Source organism: Pristiophorus japonicus, chromosome 1 (genome assembly GCF_044704955.1).
Source record: "Pristiophorus japonicus isolate sPriJap1 chromosome 1, sPriJap1.hap1, whole genome shotgun sequence".
NCBI classification, from domain to species: Eukaryota; Metazoa; Chordata; class Chondrichthyes; family Pristiophoridae; genus Pristiophorus; species Pristiophorus japonicus.
Window position 1 is genome coordinate 277,365,207 of NC_091977.1, and position 20,950 is coordinate 277,386,156.

Below are 20,950 nucleotides of genomic sequence, written 5' to 3' on the forward strand. Positions count from 1 at the left end.
GCAAAGGGATTACTACCAATGCCTCAGCCCGCATCCAAAAATGGGCACTCACACTGTCGGCATACAATTATGTAACCCGCCACAGACCGAACACACAGAACTGCGCAGATGTTCTCAGTCAGTTAACATTGCCCACCACCGGGGTGGAAATGGCACAGTCAGCGGATTTGCTCATGGTCATGGAGGCATTTTAGAACGAGAAGTCCCCCGTTACGGCCTGCCAGATCAGGACCTGGACCAGCCAGGATCCTTTACTGTCCTTGGTAAAAACCTGTGTCCTCCATGGGAGCTGGTCCAGTATCCCAGTGGAGATGCAGGAAGTGATTAAGCCATTCCACAGACGCAAAGGCGAGTTGTCCCTGCAGGCAGACTGTCTTTTGTGGGGCAATCGCGTGGTCTTGCCCAAGAAAGGCAGAGACACAATTATTTGCGAACTGCACAACACCCACCCAGGCATCGTAATGATGAAATCCATAGCCAGATCTCACGTGTGGTGGCCTGGCATCGACTCAGATTTAGAGTCATGCATGCGCCAGTGTAACACTTGCTCTCATTTGAGCAACGCACCCAGAGAGGCACCGCTAAGGTTATGCTCGTGGCCATCCAAACCGTGGTCGAGGATCCATGTGGACTATGTGGGCCATTCCTCGGCAAAATGTTTTTGGTTGTTGTGGCCGCTTATTCAAAATGGATTGAATGTACAATAATGTCTGTAAGCACATCCACAGCCACCACTGAAAGCCTATCGACTCTGGATCAGTTCCTTTGGACTGGAGGGTAGGTAATGTAACACCACTTTTTAAAAAAGGAGGGAGAGAGAAAACGGGTAATTATAGACTGGTTAGCCTGACATCAGTAGTGGGGAAAATGTTGGAATCAATCATTAAGGATGAAATAGCAGCGCATTTGGAAAGCTGTGACAGGATCGGACCAAGTCAGCATGGATTTATGAAAGGGAAATCATGCTTGACGAATCTTCTGGAATTTTTTGAGAATGTAACTAGCAGAGTGGACAAGGGAGAACCAGTGGATGTGGTGTATTTGGACTTTCAAAAGGCTTTTGACAAGGTCCCGCACAAGAGATTGGTATGCAAAGTCAAAGCACATGGTATTGGGGGTAATATACTGACGTGGATAGGGATCTGGTTGGCAGACAGGAAGCAGAGAGTCGGGATAAACGGGTCCTTTTCAAAATGGCAGGCAGTGACTAGTAGAGTGCCACAGGACTCAGTGCTGGGACCCCAGCTCTTTACAATGTACATTAACAATTTAGATGAAGGAATAGAGTGTAATATCTGCAAGTTTGCGGATGACACTAAACTGGGTGGTGGTGTGAGCTGTGAGGAGGATGCTAAGAGGCTGCAGGGTGACTTGGACAGGTTAGGTGAGTGGGCAAATACATGACAGATGCAGTATAATGTGGATAAATGTGAGGTTATCCATTTTGGGGGCAAAAACACGAAGGCAGAATATTATATGAATGGCGGCAGACTAGGAAAAGGGGAGGTGCAACGAGACCTGGGTGTCATGGTTCATCAGTCACTGAAAGCGGGCACGCAGGTACAGCAGGCGGTAAAGAAGGCAAATGATATGTTGGCCTTCATAGCTCGGGGATTTGAATATAGAAGCAGGGAGGTCTTAATGCAGCTGTACAGGGTCTTAGTGAGGCCTCACCTGGAGTATTGTGTTCAGTTTTGGTCTCCTAGTCTGAGGAAGGACGTTCTTGCTATTGAGGGAGTGCAGCGAAGGTTCACCAGACTGATTCTAGGGATGGCTGGACTGTCATATGAGGAGAGACTGGATCAACTGGGCCTTTATTCACTGGAGTTTAGAAGGATGAGAGGGGATCTCATAGAAACATATAAGATTCTGATGGGACTGGACAAGATAGATGCGGGAAGAATGTTCCCGATGTTGGGGAAGTCCAGAACCAGGGGACATAGTCTTAGGATAAGGGGTAGGCCATTTAGGACTGAGATGAGGAGAAACTTCTTCACTCAGAGAGTTGTTAACCTGTGGAATTCCCTGCCACAGAGAGTTGTTGATGCCAGTTCACTGGATATATTCAAGAGGGAGTTAGATATGGCCCTTACAGTTAAGGGGATCAAGGGGTATGGAGAGAAAGCAGGAAAGGGATACTGGAGGAATGATCAGCCATGATCTTATTGAATGGCGGCGCAGGCTCGAAGGGCCGAATGGCCTACTCCTGCACTTATTTTCTATGTTTCTATGTCCCCTACAAGCCATGTTTGCCACGCATGTCTTGCCTGATGTCATAGTCAGCGACAATGGGCCGTGCTTCATCAGTGCTGAATTCAAGGAATTCATGAAGCACAACAGGATCAAACATGTTTCACCTGCCCTGTTCAAGCCCGCACCCAACGGCCAGGCAGTACGGGCAGTTCAGAACATCAAGCAAAGCTTGAATCGAGTGTCGGAAGGCTCCCTGCAGACCCGGTTGTCCCGAGTGCTGCTTAACTACAGCACTAGACCCCACTCACTCACCGGGATTCCCCCAGCTGAGCTGCTCATGAAAAGGGCGCTTAAAACAAGGCTCTCGCTTGTCCACCCTGATCTCCATGATCACGTTGAGGGCAAGCGGCATCAACAAAGTATGTACCATGACCACGCAAATTTGTCACGCGATATTCAGATCAATGATCCTATGTTTGTGCTCAATTATGGACATGGTCCTAAATGGCTCTCTGGCACGGTCACAGACAAAGACGGGAGTAGGGCGTTTTAGGTCAAACTGACCAATGGACAAACGCACAGAAAACATTTGGACCAAATCAAATTGCAGTTCACCAACAGTTACGAACAACCCGAAGAGGACACCACCAACTTTGACCCTCCAACACACACACAAGTGGCAATTGACATCATGGTTGACCACAAAACCAAACTCACCATCCCCAGCAACCCGGCAAGGCCGGTTGCCCAACAGCCCAGTGAAGAACTGACCAATCCACCCACACCCGCATTTGTACCGAAACGATCGAGAAGGGAGTGAAAAGCCCCAGATCGTCTCACCTTGTAAATAAGTGTACCATTGACTTCACAGGAGAGTGATGTTATGTATTTAACCCTTTGTAACTTGCATTACACCTGACCACCAGAGGGTCCACCTGTTGGAATCCCAAGGATCTCAGCATCCCTTGGGAGCACAGTATATAAGCAGGCCACCCACGAGGTACCTGCACTCTGGAATCTTAATAAAGGAGCTAAGGTCACACTTGCTCATTACACACAGTACTCCGTCTCACCATTTATTATGAGTGTAACAAGTACCCCCAGATTCTGCTGTACTGCAGCACTTTGCAATCTTTCTCAATTTAAATAACAACTTGCTCTTTGATTTTTTTTCTGCTAAAGTGCATGACCTCACACTTTCCAACATTATACTCCATCTGCCAAATTTTTGCCCACTCACTTAGCCTGTCTATGTCCTTTTGCAGATTTTGTGTGTCCTCCTCACACATTGCTTTTCCTGCCATCTTTGTATAGTCAGCAAACTTGGCTACGTTACACTCAGTCCCTTCTTCCAAGTCGTTAATATAGATTGTAAATAGTTGGGGTCCCAGCACTGATCCCTACGGCACCCCACTAGTTACTAGTTGCCAACCAGAGAATGAATCATTTATCATGACTCTCTGTTTTCTGTTAGTTAGCCAATCCTCTATTCATGCTCATATATTACCGCCAGCCCCGTGAACTTTTATCTTGTGCAGTAACCTTTTATGTGGCACCTTGTCAAATGCCTTCTGGAAGTCCAAATACACCACATCCATTGGTTCCCCTTTTTCCACCTTGTTCGTTGCATCTTCAAAGAACTCCAGCAAATTTGTCAAACATGACTCCCCCTTCATAAATCCATGCTGACTCTGCCTGACCGAATTTTGCTTTTCCAAATGACCTGCTACTGCTTCATTGATAATGGACTCCAACCTTTTCCCAACCACAGATGTTAGGCTAATTGGTCTGCCTCCTTTTTTAAATAGGAGCGTTACATTTGCAGTTTTCCAATCTGCTAGGGCCTCCCCAGAATCCAGGGAATTTTGGTAAATTACAACTAATGCATCCACAATCCCTGCCGTTACTTCTCTTTAGACCTGAGGATGCAAGCCATCAGGTCCAAGGGATTTATCTACCTTTAGTCCCATTATCTTACTGAGTATCACCTCCTTAGTGATTGTGATTGTGTTAAATTCCTCCTCCCCTATAGCCCCTAGACCATCCACTGTCGGAATATTTTAGTGTTCTCTACCGTAAGGACTGAAGAGAGGGAAGTATTGGGTGATCAGGAAATTAATGGGTCAGGAGATTAGTCTCATCGCCAAGAGCATGGAGTAATCAAGCGCAGACAGCGGAAGGAGCGTGCGGCAAACCAGACTTCTCACCCATCCTTTCCTTCAACGACTGTCTGCCCCATCTTTTGCAGAGACTGCAATTTCTGCATTGGACTGTACAGCCACTTGATAACTCACTTTTAGAGTAGAAGCAAGTCTTCCTTGATATCGAGGGACTGCCTTGTGATGGTGAGTGGGTCAAGGGAGCAGGAACCAGGTCTCCTGGGCAAGTTGAGCTAGGAGAGGGCATGGGGGTAGTAGGGGAATGATGGGGTTGCAGGACTAGGGTAGAAGGGGGATTGAGAGAGCTAGACAGAAAAGGCAGATAAGTGGAGTGATCATATTGTCTGACATAGCACGTACAATGCTACAGGAGATCACTAGTGTATTATTAAAAATGTTGTGCATTCCTATTGAACTACCTACTGTCATAGTTTTTGTTCAAATTTTTACTTTAACAGTTAACGTTTAGAATGAAAACCCTATATGTAAACTTTTACCCGTAGAATGTAATTGCACGCTCTGGCGAGTGGAGTGAGATCCTGATATCCTTCTCTCAATTCCATCGACAACTCGTAGAGAAAAAAATATTATATTCATCAACAGTCAATGGGCAACAACAGTATAGCAATATTGCCAACCCCACCACCTCGTAAACCAGCAGACAAACTCTTAAAAACCACGAGATTTGGTATAGAAATCACGAGTTTCTATTTTTATCAAACATAGACCAATATAGATTGACAGTTGGTTTACAAACCTCATTATTGGCTTTATTTAGTCTTTAACAGCTCACAGCTCTTTAGAAAAGCTATATTCATCAACATAGGCAGTCCCTCGGAATCGAGGAAGACTTGCTTCCACTCGTAACATGAGCCCTTAGGTGGCTGAACAGTCCAATACGAGAACCACAGTCCTTGTCACAGGTGAGACAGATAGTCATTGAGAGAAAGGGAGGGTGGGACTGGTTTGCCGCATGCTCTTTCTGCTGCCTGCGCTTCAATTCTGCATCCTCTCAACGACGAGACTCGAGGTCTATTAGCTATATTACTGCTATAAGCAGTACTAAAAGCTATATTACTGCAATTGAAAATGCTTTACAAAAAACTTTAAAAAAAAATCTGCCCCGTTTTCACCACCCTTCACCTGGGGCCCAACACAAGCACCACTTCATGCAGTCCCTGCAGCTGCCAACCAGAGGGAAATTTGGGGGGAAAGCAAACCAAAAACACCTTCTTATGGAGACAGGAGGCACGATCACTCCCCTCACCCTCCCTCTATCCCACTGCCGTAGACTGCTCCAAGGATCCTGCTGGGACTTGCAGGAGGGCCGGTGCTGGCATTGATATCTTTGCTCAAACAAACTGCCCGTGGAGGCACGACCAGTGTCGGCAGCTCGCCCCGAGGGTGCAGATCTGGCCCGAGGACCGACTTATATCGATCCTCAGGCTTCTTGCTTCCGGGATCCTCGTCCCGCGCTATACCCCAATTCAGGGACCCTGTAATACTGAGTATTATTTCTGTATAAAAATTAGTTATACAGTTAAGCATATATATATTATTTTTGTTTTACTTACTTAATGCAACATCTCCACCAACTCTTGGATATCCCTGGCCCAACACTGCTCAAAGTGGAGAAGAAGCATCCGAGAAGGCGCCAAATACTTTGAGTCTCTTCGTCGGGAGCACATGGAAGCCAAGTACAAATAGCGGAAGGAGCGTATGACAAATCAAGTACCCTACCTACCCGTCTCTGGTCTCATCAGTCAACTTCAACTCATCTTAGTGTGGAAGCAAGTCATCCACAACTCCGGGGGATGGCCTAAGAAAAAGAAGATAGCAGGGAGGTGCCTGGGTTCTATCCCTGGCCTATGCTGAGTGACCAGATCGGAGCTAGGGGGGCAGTAACATCATTGATCTTCAAGCCCTCAACTCATGTTTCAAGAAGTTCAAACTCCCTCTATTTTATTTAACAGTTAAAAGCAGTGAGTGGGCTGAAGTTAGAAGCAATCAAAAAAAACTTTCCGAGATAAATCCATACAAGCCAATGGACTCGCCCAACCATGTTGCAATAAATGGTGTCCAACAAACAGTGGGAAATACGAATGCACAGTCTGAGACTATTCCAAATCGACTCAATTGACAGGGGAGCAGGCAGAAACTACTGATGGGAAAAACAGACTAATAATCATAAAATGATAGAATTTGATGGCACAGTTGGAGGACATTCGGCCCATCCAGCAGCCGACAAAGAGCCGACCAATAACTTTAAATCTATGCCCCCTGATTATTGATCCCTCTGTTAATGGAAATAGGTTCTTCCTATCCTCTCTATCTAGGGACAAACTAACTCACGGGTTGGAGGCAGACGGAAAACCAGATTGAGAGGCTGGCTGCCGATGTGGTGAGGGAGCGAGGGGGGTTGCAGGTCGGAGGGTGGGGGGGGGGAGGGTTTCGGGGAACGACTGGCACAGGGATCAGCAGGGCAATGGTGGGGTTGGGAATGGCTGGGTCAGGGATTGGCAGGGGGATTGTAGGGGAATGGCTGCCTTGTTTTGGGATTGCCAAGGGTGGGTCGGGGAACGACAGGGTGGGGGGGTAATGAGTCGGAAACAGGGGTGTTGGAGATTGGCGGGGGGGGTTCGGTGATCATGGGCTCGTCCGGAGGATCGGGAATCGGCGGGAGGGTGGTGGGGAGAGAGGATTGTGGCCGGCCTCAGCATCTTCGGTGGGTGGGGGGAAAGCCTCACGGTGGGGTCTCGGATCGTAGGGTGTGGGTGAAGTAGGGACCCTGGATCCAGGAGGTGGGTATAAAGTCACTTACCTCCTGGATGCAGCAGTTCCTGCCTCACTTTAACTGCCAGGTTTCCTGAATTCGGTAAAACCCATCCACGTGCAGTTAAATTCAAAATGGAGGTGGAACAAAGAGGCTGCTGGCCTCATCATCATATTTACATTGACGGAACCAACCCCTGCTGGCGGGTTGGCTGACCATTTCCGTCCCACCCCCATTATAACTGGAAGTGGGCGGGTTGGAAGCAGGATCAGGTCCTGAATCTCATTTTTAACACTTTAACTGCTCCAGCGCTCCAAACCCACCCATTTTTTTAGGGGAAATTTCCAGCCGCTGTTTCCCCTGGCTAGGGAGTCTAAAACCAAGGGTCACAGTCTCAGAATAAGGGTTTGGCTATTTGGGACTGAAATGAGGAGAAACTTCTTCACTCATCTTTGGAATTCTCTACCCCAAAAGGCTGAATCGTTGAGATAGAGATCGATAGAATTTTGGACTCTAGGGGAATCAAGGGATATGGGGATCGGGTGGGAAAGTGGAGTTGTGGTAGAAGATCAGCCCTGATCTCATTGAATGACGGAGCAGGCTCGAAGGGCCGAATAACCTACTTCTGCTCCTAATTCTTATGTTATGTAAATATCACCTCAGTTCAAACTACTTAATTTAGTAATAGTAACTCACTGTCTGTTATTGTCTACCATGACAACCGTCACGGATAAGAAAAATCTTGATCAAAATTTAATGAAGCTCCACCTACATACAACCTCCCCTCCCAAAAAAAAGCAGTGTGTGAGAGTGTTTTTTGATTGTTGTAGATGCTTCATCATCATCATAGGCGGTCCCTCGAACGAGGATGACTTGCTTCCACATGAGTTCACAGATGTTTCAATTAAGGACCCGATGTTCCAGTCCTAAACTCCAATTGAGGGAGTGGAAGATGCCTGTGCGTGGATTTTTTAAATGTTTGGTGTCGATGCTTCACTTGCTTGATGATAGCGGCTTGTTCAGTTAATGTGCACATGTGAAGTACATTTACCTATATTGTGTTGAGTGTGTGTAAGGTGTTTTTTAATGAAAATCAGTGCACGTTGCTAAAACAGTGTCACTGTAGCCACACCTGTAGCTAGTCAGCAATTTCTATAGGCAACACTGTCAGAGGATAAGTTGCCATTTTTTCTGGTGCACATGAATGATACTAGTTTATTATCCTGTACCAATAATTTGTGCCCCATGATGTTTTGTGGATTATCAAAAGTTGGGAATTAATTTCTGCTAATAATAGTTTTTCTTTAAGTTGCGTGGTGTTTGGTCCTCTTATTTCTCATCGACATGCTGCTCCTTGACGAAATCATCTGAAAACACAGCGTCAGTTTCCACATGTACGCTGATGACACCCAGCTCTACCTCACCACTACTTCTCCCGATCCCGCCACAGTCCCTAAATTGTCAGACTGCTTGTCCAACATCCAGTCCTGGATGAGCAGTAATTTCCTCCAATCGAATGTTGAGAAGACCGAAGCTATTGTTTTCGATCTCCGCCACAAAACTCCGTTTCCTAGCCACTGACTCCATCCTTCTCCTCAGCTTCTGTCTGAGACTGAACCAGACTGTTCACAACCTAGGTGTCATATTTGACCCGGAAATGAGCTTTCGACCACACACCCGCAGCATAACTAAGACCGCCTATTTCTACCTCCATCTCTGTCCTTGCCTCAGCTCATCAGCTGCTGAAGCCCTCATCCTTGCTTTCATTACCTCTAGACTTGACTATTCCAATGCACTCCTGGCTGGTCTCCCACATTCTACCCTACGTAAACTAGAAGTGATCCAAAACTCAGCTGCCCATGTCCTAATTTGCACCAAGTCCCGCTCACCTATCACCCCTGTGCTCGTTGACCTATATTGGCTTCCAGTTAAGCAACACCTTGATTTCAAAATTCTCATCCTTGTTTACAAATCCCTCCATGGCCTCGCCCCTCCCTAACTCTATAAGCTCCTCTGGCCCCACAAGCGCCCCCCACCCCCCCGAGATGTCTGCGCTCCTCTAATTTTGCACTCGAAAGCATCCCTGATTATAATCGCTCAATCATTGGTGGCCATGCCTTCTGTTGCATAGGCCCTAAGCTCTGGAATTCCCAATTAAATCTCTGCACTTCTCTTTCCTCCTTCAAGACGCTCCTTAAAACCTACCTCTTTGACCAAGCTTTTGGTCACCAGCCATGATTTCTCCTTATGCGGCTCGGTGTCAAGTTTTTTTAATCTCCTGTGAAGCACCTTGGGACGTTTCACCACGTTAAAGGCACTATATAAATACACGTTGTTGTTGTTGTTGTTGTTGTCCATCATTGGACCGATGGAACATGGATCTGAAGTGTCTGATTCTGTGTAGATTCTAAGGGAAAGCCATTTATCCAAGGCGTTTGTGTATCTACGCTGACTTTGCACATCAGATTCAGGTTAAGACGATGCGAATTAAAAAAAAGCACCTGCCTACATCCAGGTCAGAAAGCAAGTCAAAAACAATGCAAGGAACTTATACTTGGATTCATATTAATTAAAAAAACCTCAAATTGCACTCACTTTGTCAAACAATCTTTCTGAACGTCATTTGTGATAATGTACAATTCCCAGTATCAGTGCCACTTTAAAACCAACAAATCAAGTTATTGCAGTGGATTAATGATTGATTGGGTTAATCATTTTAAACTTTTAGGAATTTGGTTCATAGCTGCCTAAATTGCTGAGTGACGACCTCCTATCCTTGAATTAAATTAAATAATAGTAGGCCATCTCAGCTCTGTGTACAGTGTGTAGGATCAAAGCATAAAAGAGCCTACAATCCAGCACAAATTGGTGTTGAATTAGCTGTGTTACTCAGAAAGGCTATGGTGATGGCTGGTGTGAGAAATGAACCTGTCCCATTGCAATAAGAATCCTGGGCAAAGCAGAGGGCATTTTACTGATGTGTGCTGTATCCACCCAGGGGAGCTTAATGATGACAAAAGCAGAAAAATGTTTGGCAGACAACATTCCGCTTAGTTTTCTCAAAAAGTACGGCAAAGAATATTATTGTTTCATCGTTTTGATATTTTTTCCTGAATATTTTTCTACAATTGGTCAGCAGAGAAGATATCTCGGGGTATAGACGGAGCCTGACAGTACAAGTTCAGCACAGCTACATACAAGGATAGAAATCCCAATGAGTGTAGTTCATGTACTGATGCTCAATGTATTCATACTATGGGGTAGAAATTCATCTCGGACAGTGCCATGAAACGGACGGTATGGGATTGGCCGCCCATTATATGCTGTGCCTGATACTCAGTCCCATTGACGGCAGCGGAACTGAATCTCAGGTGTTGTACATAACAGGTGGCCGATCAGATACCACCCATTCTGCACCACCGCTCGTGACAAATCTGAAGGTCTGAATTTCTAAATGTGCGACATTTGCTCAGGTGTTAACTCATTTATGCTAAGCGTGTTAATGTCTGTATGATAATATAGTATGCCCATGTTAGGCACTCATACATAAACTTCTATCCGATGCAGTGGAAGTTGAATCCTGCTGGGTGAACATGTCCACCTCTGAACCAGTGTTCAATCAGCAGTGCCACACAATCAAACTGAGTGGGATTGAAATTGCCACATTTTGCGATGCCTGTTAGCGCCTTTGGTGGGAGGCGCTACCAGCTCCCGCGAAATGACGCGGAAGTTAGTGACGGCGATGCCATGGCAGCATCACGGGCCGTTGGTGGGCCCCTTGGGCCGAGCTGCCATCGTGCAGCCCAGCACTCCATTTGGATGCTGGGCTGCGGTCTCGGCACCACACCGCCCTGGTGGCCCAGTGGAGGCCATTAAAATTAAATCATTTTTAAAAACGCTCTGTTAATAATATATAGACATAGTTATCAAATTTGTTCCTTTTGGTTAACTACACGTTTTACTTAAAGCCGATGTGTACTTTTTTAGACCGTCCTACAATGCATCCATATTATCCTCTGGAATTTGCGTGGGGATTACGTGGAGCAACCGACCCGGAGACACAGCTCTTTATACTGTTTCTCCAGCTGATCCCTTGGGAATGTTCTGGGAAGAGATCGGGAGAATCCTGCAGTCATTCAGGGCCCAAAAGAGTAACTGTAACTCTATCAATGTCTATTAGCCACCCCTGATTATTGTGTTTTGTGCTTTGAAACTGTGAGCTAGAGGTTAACCTGGGAATAGATATTTAGCCCCAATTAGTGTAGCCACTTTACCAGCGAGAACGAATCATCAAATCAGGTTCACAAATCTATGTGTTAATTTTCCACCCACCCCATTCTGCAGTGAAGGGATGTGCCAGGTACAAGGAGGCTGCGGAGCCCAGGACTACATTCCCTTACATAGTAATGCTAATTATAACCAAGTGACTCCTGCCAATGACCGGAAGCTGCTCAGAAGCAAACTGCGCATTAATCTGGAATCGCAAGCTTCTTTTGTTTTCCTCAGAGCATTTTTGATTGGCATTTTTCCTTACAGCCCGCTCCCTCTCCTGGCATGTTTCCTGCTCCCTCCTGACATTTTTCCTGTTCTTTCCCGGCATTTTTCCTGCTCTCTCCTGGCATTTTTGAAGCAGACCGCTCCCTCCTGGCATTTAATTTTTTTTAACGAACTAGCTCGCGTGACGAACCGGCAGCGCGCATGTGCAGTCTGCTTCCGGTTTGATGGCAGCAGTCGCGGCCTAATTATAGTTAGTCCCACATCAAATTTCATACTCTGATCACCAGCTCCACTCCCAGTCTGCATTTTACCCATATAAAAAGGGTATGATGATTGTTTCATTAGCTGGGCTTGTAGAAATTGGCTCCATAAAGCAGTTTTTAGAATCATGGAATCTTACAGCCATTCACCCCCTCATACTTCATAGCCTACAATTTTTTCCCCTTCAAATATTTATCCAATTCCCTTTTGAAAGTTACTATTGAATCTGCTGCCACCGCCCTTTCAGGCAGCACATTCCAGATCCGAAACACTCGCTGCGTTAAAAAAATGTCTCCTCATGTCGCCTCTCACCTTAAATCTGTGCCCTCTGGATATTGCTGCCACTGGAAACAGTTTCTCCTTCTTTACTCTATCAAAACTGTTCATAACTTTGAACGCCTCTATTAAATCTCCCCTGAAACTTCTCTGTACTACGGAGAACAATCCCAGCTTCTCTAGTCTCTCCACTTAACTGAAGTCCCTCATCCCTGGTACCATTCTAGTAAATCTACTCCGCATCCTTTCCAAGGCCTTCACATCCTTCCTAAAATGTTGCCCAGAATTGGACAGAATGCTCCACCTGAGTTCTAACTAGTGATTTATAAAGGTTTAGTATTACGTCCTTGCTTCTGTACTTTATGGTTTAGAGGTTTCGCTACTTTGTGCTGGTTTCTGAAATTGGCCAAACCAGTGATCATGGAATTTTAAGCACAAGTTACGAAGAGGGTATATCTAGTTTCCACAATATTTAATGCTAGTTTAAAAAACCTTGTGCTTGAAGTCGACCCTGCCCACAAAACTGGCTATGCCCCCAGATCAAAATAATGAACCTGGTGAGTTTCTGCTGATTGCACCCGTTTCATTCGTAAAGGCACTAATAGGTACAACAACAACTACTTGTATTTATATAGCACCTTTAACATAGTAAAACATCCCAAGGCACATCACAGGAGCGTTATAAGACAAAACAAATAAAGGCACCTTTTAAAAGTTTTAAATATAAAAAATATTTAATTACTACAAAAACTGACTAGTGTACACCAAAGAAACTAGTAAATGGTTCAGTATTGTTTTTAAAAATCATTTCCAGTGATTTAAAATCAGGTCACTCACAGCTGGTGAACTATTTTCAGCTGTATTAATAAAACTGCACCAAGTTATCACTCTTAAATACATCCAGGAATATTTTTAATGCAAGAGAAAGAAAAGAACAATTATGTTCTATTACGCTGCCCAGTTGCACTGATTCATGGGAGATTTAGGGGGAGAAATTGACCTCCTTTGCGCCTACTGCTAGCGCCTCTGGGGGACGATAATGGGCGCTAACTGCTTACCAAACAGGCGCGGTGAAATCACCGACACCCGCGAACTTGCATGGCAGGCTAGCGCTGGTGCCAAAACTTACCGCCTCGATCTCCTGCACCCCAGAGATCGTGACGTCACCTGGTGCACAGCGTTAGTGCCCTGAATGTAAAATTCACTTCCGCCCCCTGCAGCATCGCCGGGCATCAGCAACGATAGCTGCAGGAGGCATTGTCACTTTGACTGGCCGCTTGGGGAGCAGTAAACAAAGGCTGTGTTGGTCAGGTAGGCCAAAATTTAATTATGTCCTCATAATGACTTTTTCCCATGCCGCGATTGATCAGCCCTGCTCTCTCTCACAGTACTTGGGGCTGCTCTTTGTGGATCTCAGGTGCCGTCGCCGACCATTCCCAGCCTTACCTTGAAATGACTGCAGCATTGGACCTTCCATTTAAGAGAGGGAAGGAACCTGTAAAACCGACAGTGCTGTATGGAACATTACTCAATGCTCTGCCGCTACCATCTCTCTCACTCCCTTTAGCGCTCTAAGGGAAGTGGTATCACTTGATTTAGTGCTCCAGTTCCCTCTTGGAGCGCTAAAGCGGAAGTTCGCGTAAGAATTAATTGTGCAGTGCCCGGCGATACGTTTGCGCTCCAGCAAAAGTTATCGCCCCAAACGGGCCACTACGCAATTTCTAACCCTTTGTAGTTATGATTATGCAAATAAGTTTGGGTGGAAACTTAAACAATATTCTTTACTTCGGAAAACCAGCACAATTTTCTCCCAGTCTGCAGATTGCCCCCAAAGCGAAAACACAACCCGTTATACCTCGATTTATAAAGCTAGGAATTGCTTCAGTGCATTAATTCCTGTTAATGTGGAGGGATACGTTTTTGAATTACTAAGATGTTTATTTTCCATTATAGTTTTAACACCACTTGCAGCTGTAGTTTAACTTGCAGCACAGTGCTGAAGAGGGACAATCATTGGAGGTGGCAATAGCGCTTTCAGATTTGGAGGAGAAAACTTGGTTTATGAATGGACAGTAAAGGCAGTATCTCCACACATATCCTCACCCAAGGACCCACATTTATTGGTCCAAATGTTCCTTATCAGGCATGTGAGAGTCGACCTGTCTTTGATACCTGAACTTCACAAAGAAGATTGCCAACATAGCTATGTCACCTCTTGGAAGCAGATCTACAGAGAACTTGGACTCAGGGATGGCTCTTCCTGTGGTTGTGAGAGTGACTACTGCATTAAACTGATTAATGTCCTGTACAAATTTAACCTCTGTTTTTATATTCAATGACCATGTGTAAAACTCAGAATCCCATTTGTTTTTCTGAATGGCCTTTTTTACCTTTTGCACTTCTACCTTTAAACACGGGCTCGACGGGTCGAATGGCCTCCTTCTGTGCTGCAACCATTCTATGATTCTATGTATCTGACTGGATGTCTCTGATTATCTACCCTCTACTCTGCTGAAAATCTTACCTTTGCAGATATAAATCCTTTCACTCTTATTTTTCCCAAAAGGCACTGCTTCACATTTCTCTGCCTTGAATGGAATGTACCACATTACAACAGCGATGATGCTCCAAAAATACTTCATTGGCAGTGAAACGCTTTGAGACGTTCGGTGGCCTTGAAAGGCGCTATAGAAATGCAAGTCTTTCTTTCTTTTACCACATATCTGCTCGTTCTACATTCCTTTCACCATTTTTTCCTGACATTTCTTTCCCCTAACCCCTACCCTTCCTCCAAAACAACTTTGGAAAAGGCTAATAACATTTAAAATCCATTTTGAACCTTTAAAATGTATGAAATGATAGTCATGCCCACATGCAGCCACTTACTTTTAAGTGGCCACATCCCTTTAAGCTTGAATCATCGATAATCTAACGGCTACAGTGAGGTCAAAGCTGTGCTGGGAGCTCATGCTAATTTTTCAAATTTTAAATTGCACATAATCAGCACAATTCATTTTTGGCTTGCTTTGTGCTGACTGGCACAGATTTTCAAGGGACCATAAATGAAACACTTTAGTTCAGATGCCATAGATATGATCATAGTTCTGCTGTTGTGCTGTCCACAGCCCATTGTTCACATCATGATGTCAACAAAATACAACCACACAATAACATAGAAAGACTGATTTGCCGAATATGGGGCCCGAATTTGATGGACTCACCATCCACTGCCGCCGACTGCCAGCGACATTCCTCTTCGGGTTCCGCCCAGTGCCACTTTCCATTTGGGCTGGAGCGGGCGGAGGGGAGAGCCGCCGGGAACTGTCCGCTGGTGTCAGCGGACGGCCGAGTGGCGTAAGTGGACTGCCGTACGCCGTATTCATGCGGGTGAGAATCGGCACCAGAACGGGGATGGACCACTGTGAGGAGGCTGGTCTGCCCTGACGGTAGGTATGAAGATCCTGAAAAAAAAGTTAGTAAACTGTTTTATTTTCACAGCGACTTACCTCAATGGTGTCCCCTAAAGGTCTTCTAATGGATTTTTTTTTTCTGATGCTTTTAATTTTCAGCTCTTTAACCCTCCATGGGCCCGACTCCATCCTAGGCAGCACTTGGGCGGCAAGCGTCTCTGCCGCCGAGAATGAGAGCTCTCGCCGGCTGCCGCCCAGATTGACGTCATACGTCGCAGATTTTCCGCCCGCCGACCTTCGAGGGACCTGGATGATGAAAACTCCACCCAAAGAACCATCAGGGACGTTGGCGGCCATCGGCAGTCCTTTATGCGGCATCTGGGCAGTCAGGGGCCTTCATCAAATTCGGGCCCATGCACTCCCATTCCCATGCGGAGTCCATTCAAATGAATCAGTGGTAAAATCATGCCTGATATGCGCTCCTGTGAGCGAGGCTCCTTACTGGAAGTATCAGCCTGAAAATCCGCTCTGCTGCAATGTTGCTTCCACCCGACAAAGTTTCAAAGCATAAAACACAGTAATGAGAGGCAACTGAAGAGATACCATTAACAGTTCAGATATCATTAGGGATTAAGGTGAAATTCATTGAATTATACCGCCCCTTTTAGTATTGAAATTTTAATCTGTCAAATGACAAGATGGTGTATGTTAAATGCAAATAGGCTACACTGTCAGAAACACAAGAGGAGTTTTACTTACATTAGTAGGCTCTATTCTCTCAATGTTAAATAATTGGTTAGCTCCAAAATAGAAAGTTTAATGTCCAAATGATAATACATACCTTAGTATAAAAACTGAAATATAATTGACAAAACTCACTGCATTTGCAGCAACTGAAACATACTCAGAACTGTTCCACATCAGTTAAGACAATACACAATTGTATCAAACAATTAATATTTTGCTATGAATGAAGTTCTGTTCCAGGTTCCAAGATTTAAATAATTGAGTAATAAAGAGATGGTAAGGAATCTTAAACCTCTATTTTAATGGGAAGGCGGGAGTGGGAAGCCCCCATTACTTTGTGAGCGTAAGGTCCAGACAATTGTCACTGCAGGCTTAGTGGATAGCACTCTCGTCTCTGAGTCAGAAGGTTGTCGGTTTAAGTCCCACTCAAGTACACTCCATGTACATCTGTAATGGATTTGTTGGTAAGAATCACGGCCTGCATGTCGTCATGGAGCAAGCGAAAGATGTTGACAAACTTTTGGGGCATCCGAAACGGAGGAGGACATTCCATAGACCGACCCTCACGGTTGACAGTGTCAAAGGCCTTTGTAAGGTCAAAAAAGGCCATGTATAAGGGCTGGTGTTGTTCCCTGCATTTTCCTGCAGCTGTCGTGCTGCAAAGATCAAGTCCATTGTGCCCCATAGGGGACGAAATCTGCACTGTGACTCCGGTAAGAGCTCCTCGGCCACAGGTAGAAGACGGTTGAGGAGGACTCTAGCGACAACTTTCCCAGTGACTGATAGCAGGGAGATTCCCCGTAATTGCCGCTGTCGGACTTGTCCCCTTTTTAAAAAAATGGTCACGATCACTGCATCTCTGAGATCTCCCGACATGCTCTCCTCCCTCCAGATGAGAGAGATGAGGTCATGTAGCCACGCCAACAGCGCCTCTCCGCCATACTTTAGTGCCTCAGCAGGGATTCCATCCGCTCCTGTAGCCTTGTTGTTTTTGAGCTGTCTTATGGCTTTTCCTACCTTGTGCAACGTTGGGGTTTCACTGAGGTGGTGGCGAGTCGCATGCTGCAGGATGTAGTCAAGAACACTCGAGTCAAAGGCAAAGTCTCGATTGAGGAGATCTTCGAAGTGCTCCTTTCAGCGGGCCCTGACTGCCTTGGTGTCCTTGATGAGTGTTTCTCCATTCTTGGCCAGCAGTGGAGTGGGGCCTTGGGAGTTTGGACCGTAGGTGGCCTTGACTGCGATGAAGAATCCTCGCACATCATGGCTGTCGGCCAGCTGCTATATCTCCTGTGCTTTCTCCATCCACAACCTGTTCTTTAGGTCCTGGGTTTTCTGTTGGACCTCAGCCTTGAGCCGCCTGTAATGTTGCTTTGCTGCTCCCGAGTTGTTTGTTGCTTGAGGCTCAAAATGCTCTGCACTTGCGATCTATTAGTTCTTGAATCTCCTGATCATTCTCATCAAACTAGTCCTGGTGTTTTCTAGTTGAATGACCAAGTGTCTCTTTGCAGGCACTGGTAATGGAGGCCTGGAGGGCACTGTGGGCATTCAGCATTTCAGGGTCATCAAGGCACGCAGGTTAGCTGTGAGGCACTGGCTGTACAGGGCTCTCTTAGTTGGGTCTTTAAGTGCCCGGGCATTGACTTTTTTGCGGAACTGCTTCTGCTGTCCCCTCTGCTTTGGGGCTATGTTGATGTCGATGATGGATCAGATTAGGCGGTGGTCCATCCAGCAGTCGTCAGCTCCTGTCATGGCGCGGGTGATGCGCACATCCTTGTGATCCCTGGCTTGGACGATGACATAGTCGAGCAGGTGCCAGTGTTTGGAGTGAGGTTTTTGCCATGATGCCTTGTATTTGTCCCTCTGGCGGAACAGAGTGTTGGTGATGAGAAGTTCATGTTCGAGACATTTTGTCAGGAGCAGGGTACCACTAGAGTTGGCTTTCCCTACCCCCTCTCTGCCAATTACGCCTCCCCCAGAGGGCCGTGTCTTTGCCGACTCTGACGTTGATCAGTTAGGAGGATCAGTTTGTCGTCCGTGAGGACGCGGAACAGGGATGTTTCTAGGTTGGAACAAAAACCCTCTTTGGTCTCATCCGTTGCATCGAGTGTTGGCGTGTACGCACTGATGACTGTGGCGCATTGGTTCTGGGATAGGGTGGGTCGAAGAGTCATGAGACTGAAAGTCCGGCCGTGAGCTCGAGAAGGTGAGAGAGCGGGAGCGGGGAGCGCGAGCCGCGTCAGCGCTGCTCGCAATCTCTGCACCGGGAGTCCGGCCCCTGCCCAGCCCGGCCCGGGTGTGAGGTGGTGTGTGAGTGAGTGAGGAGATTCTCACCGGCTTGTAGCCCGGTGGCAAGTGACCGGGTCCCAGGAGGCACGAACCGATCGCTGAATTTTGAGACGAGCCAAAAATGAATGGACATCTCTCGAGCTACCACCAGGAAGTATTTGGATCCTACTCTTCTACAGTGAATGGCTGTGCTTCTCAAACAGTGACCCAACCAGCAATGGACAATACTTCATCAAAGACAAGTAGGAATGCCTTGTATGCATCATATTCAGTCATTTGAAACCGGGTTACTCGCGGCGAGCAGGTGTGCCTCCGACCAGGCGACCGGGACATCACCACCCACTCTCCTGTGGCGGGCCTACATCCCTCCAGCAGTGGGCCTATATCCCTCTCCTTGTCGGCGGCTGGACCTCTCCTTCCCCATTGATGACCGGGCCTCTTCTACTGGTGAGCATCACTGCTGTTAGGTATACAAGAACTCCACGAGGCTGAGTACTGTGAGCTAAACTTCTTTATTACAACTCCAGAGTGCCTAAACAACATGGCAGCCAACCTTTTTTACTGGCCCTGAACGTGTGTGCAGGTGACCATTAGGACTCCAACAGTCGCGCCCTCTGGTGGCAAGTATTACATGCTTACATACATAACACCTGCTATGACTCTTCCACCCTCCCATTCCTTGCTGACCTCCCACTCGGAACTCCAGCGGACAACTGATCTTCCTAATGCCTACCCCCACCAAGCCTTGGGCCACCTCCCATCAAGGGCGCTACTCAGCACCGAGCTTGCGGCCAACATCTCGCCGTAGGCAATTAGGCTCATACAGCAGCGCCTGGTCTCCAGATGTCTTGGACCCTCTTGCCACTGGACCAATACCTTGCTCAGCTAAGCCCGTGTGGTGGACGGTGCACCAGCCACCCCACGTTAAAAGAACTCACGCACAGGCATCTTCTACTCCGTTAGCCTGAAGTTCGGGACCTGGAATGTCAGGACCCTCATGGATAACTCCAACAGTGATAGGCCAGAACTCCCCACCGCCGTAGTTGCCCGGGAACTTAGACACTCTGACATCGACATCGCTGCCATAAGCGAGACCCGGCGGGCAGGAGAAGGCCAGCTCAAGGAACAAGGTGGAGGTTACACCTTTTTCTGGAAAGGAAAACCAGAGGAAGAATGGCACCTTCACAGAGTCGGCTTCGCCGTCAAAAATGAGCTCGTCGACTGCCACAATGACATCCCCTTCGGGGTTAACGGGAAAGTGCACTTCGAGTCTCAACGCCGAGAGCGTGCAGAAATCAAGCGCAGGCAGCGGAAAGAGCGTGCGGCAAACCAGTCCCACCCACCCCTTCCCTCGACGACTATCTGTCCCACCTGTGACAGAGTCTGTGGCTCTCATATTGGACTGTTCACCCACCAAAGAACTCATGTCAGGAGTGGAAGCAAGTCTTCCTCGATTCCGAGGGACTGCCTATGATGATGATGATGACTCCAGGGACTTGAGCACAAAAAAGATCTAGGCTGACACTCCAGTGCAGTGTTGAGGGAGTGCTGCAGTGTCAGAGGTGTCGTTTTTCAGATGCGACGTTAAACCTTCTCAAGTGGACGTAAAAGATCCCATGGCACTATTGCGAAGAAGAGCAGGGGAGTTATCCCCAGTGGCCTGGCCAATATTTATCCCTCAATCAACATAACAAAAAAACTTATTATCTGGTCATTATCACATTGCTGTTTGTGGGAGCTTGCTCGTGCACAAATTGGGTGCCGCGTTTCCCACATTACAACAGTAACTACACTCCAAAAGTTCTTCATTGGCTGTAAAGCACTTTGAGACATCCGGTGGTCGTGAAAGGTGCTTTATAAATACAAGTCTTTCGTTCTTATTTTAATATGATTAATGAGCTGCCCACCCAATCACATTGGGGAATCGTGCAGCCCACCCACGTGACGCGCACAATTTTATTCCCCCCTCCCGAGGCCTATTGAATGCATGAAAGCACCTCTTAAAGGGCCCAAGTTTCCACAAGAAAAAAAACGGGCGCCCCTCCGAGCTGGGCGCCCGTTTTTCGCGCCTAAAACGGCGCCTAAAAAAATCCTCGGTATTCTCCACCGACTTACAGGTCCTGTGGCACTCGGCGCAGCCGGCACGAGCTGTGGGGGGGCGGAGCCAGGTCCCTGCGCCGAAAACAGTGCCGGGACCTCTGCACATGCGCGCTACAGTCGGCACGCAAGTGCAGTAGCTCCAGGCGCCGAACTGTGTGGGAGGGGCCCGAAGCACGCAGCCCCTAGCCCTGGCTGAATGGCCTCACTGGGGCTGCGTGAATGAGGCTCCTCCCACGGCCAGCTCCTGC

General features: G+C 47.0%; 1 protein-coding gene across 1 annotated transcript in view; it reads right to left on the reverse strand.

The window, feature by feature from the left end:
- rims2a (regulating synaptic membrane exocytosis 2a) overlaps positions 1-20,950 on the reverse strand; it is a 1,685,585-nt gene that overhangs the window by 109,195 nt on the left and 1,555,440 nt on the right. The window lies entirely within an intron of this gene.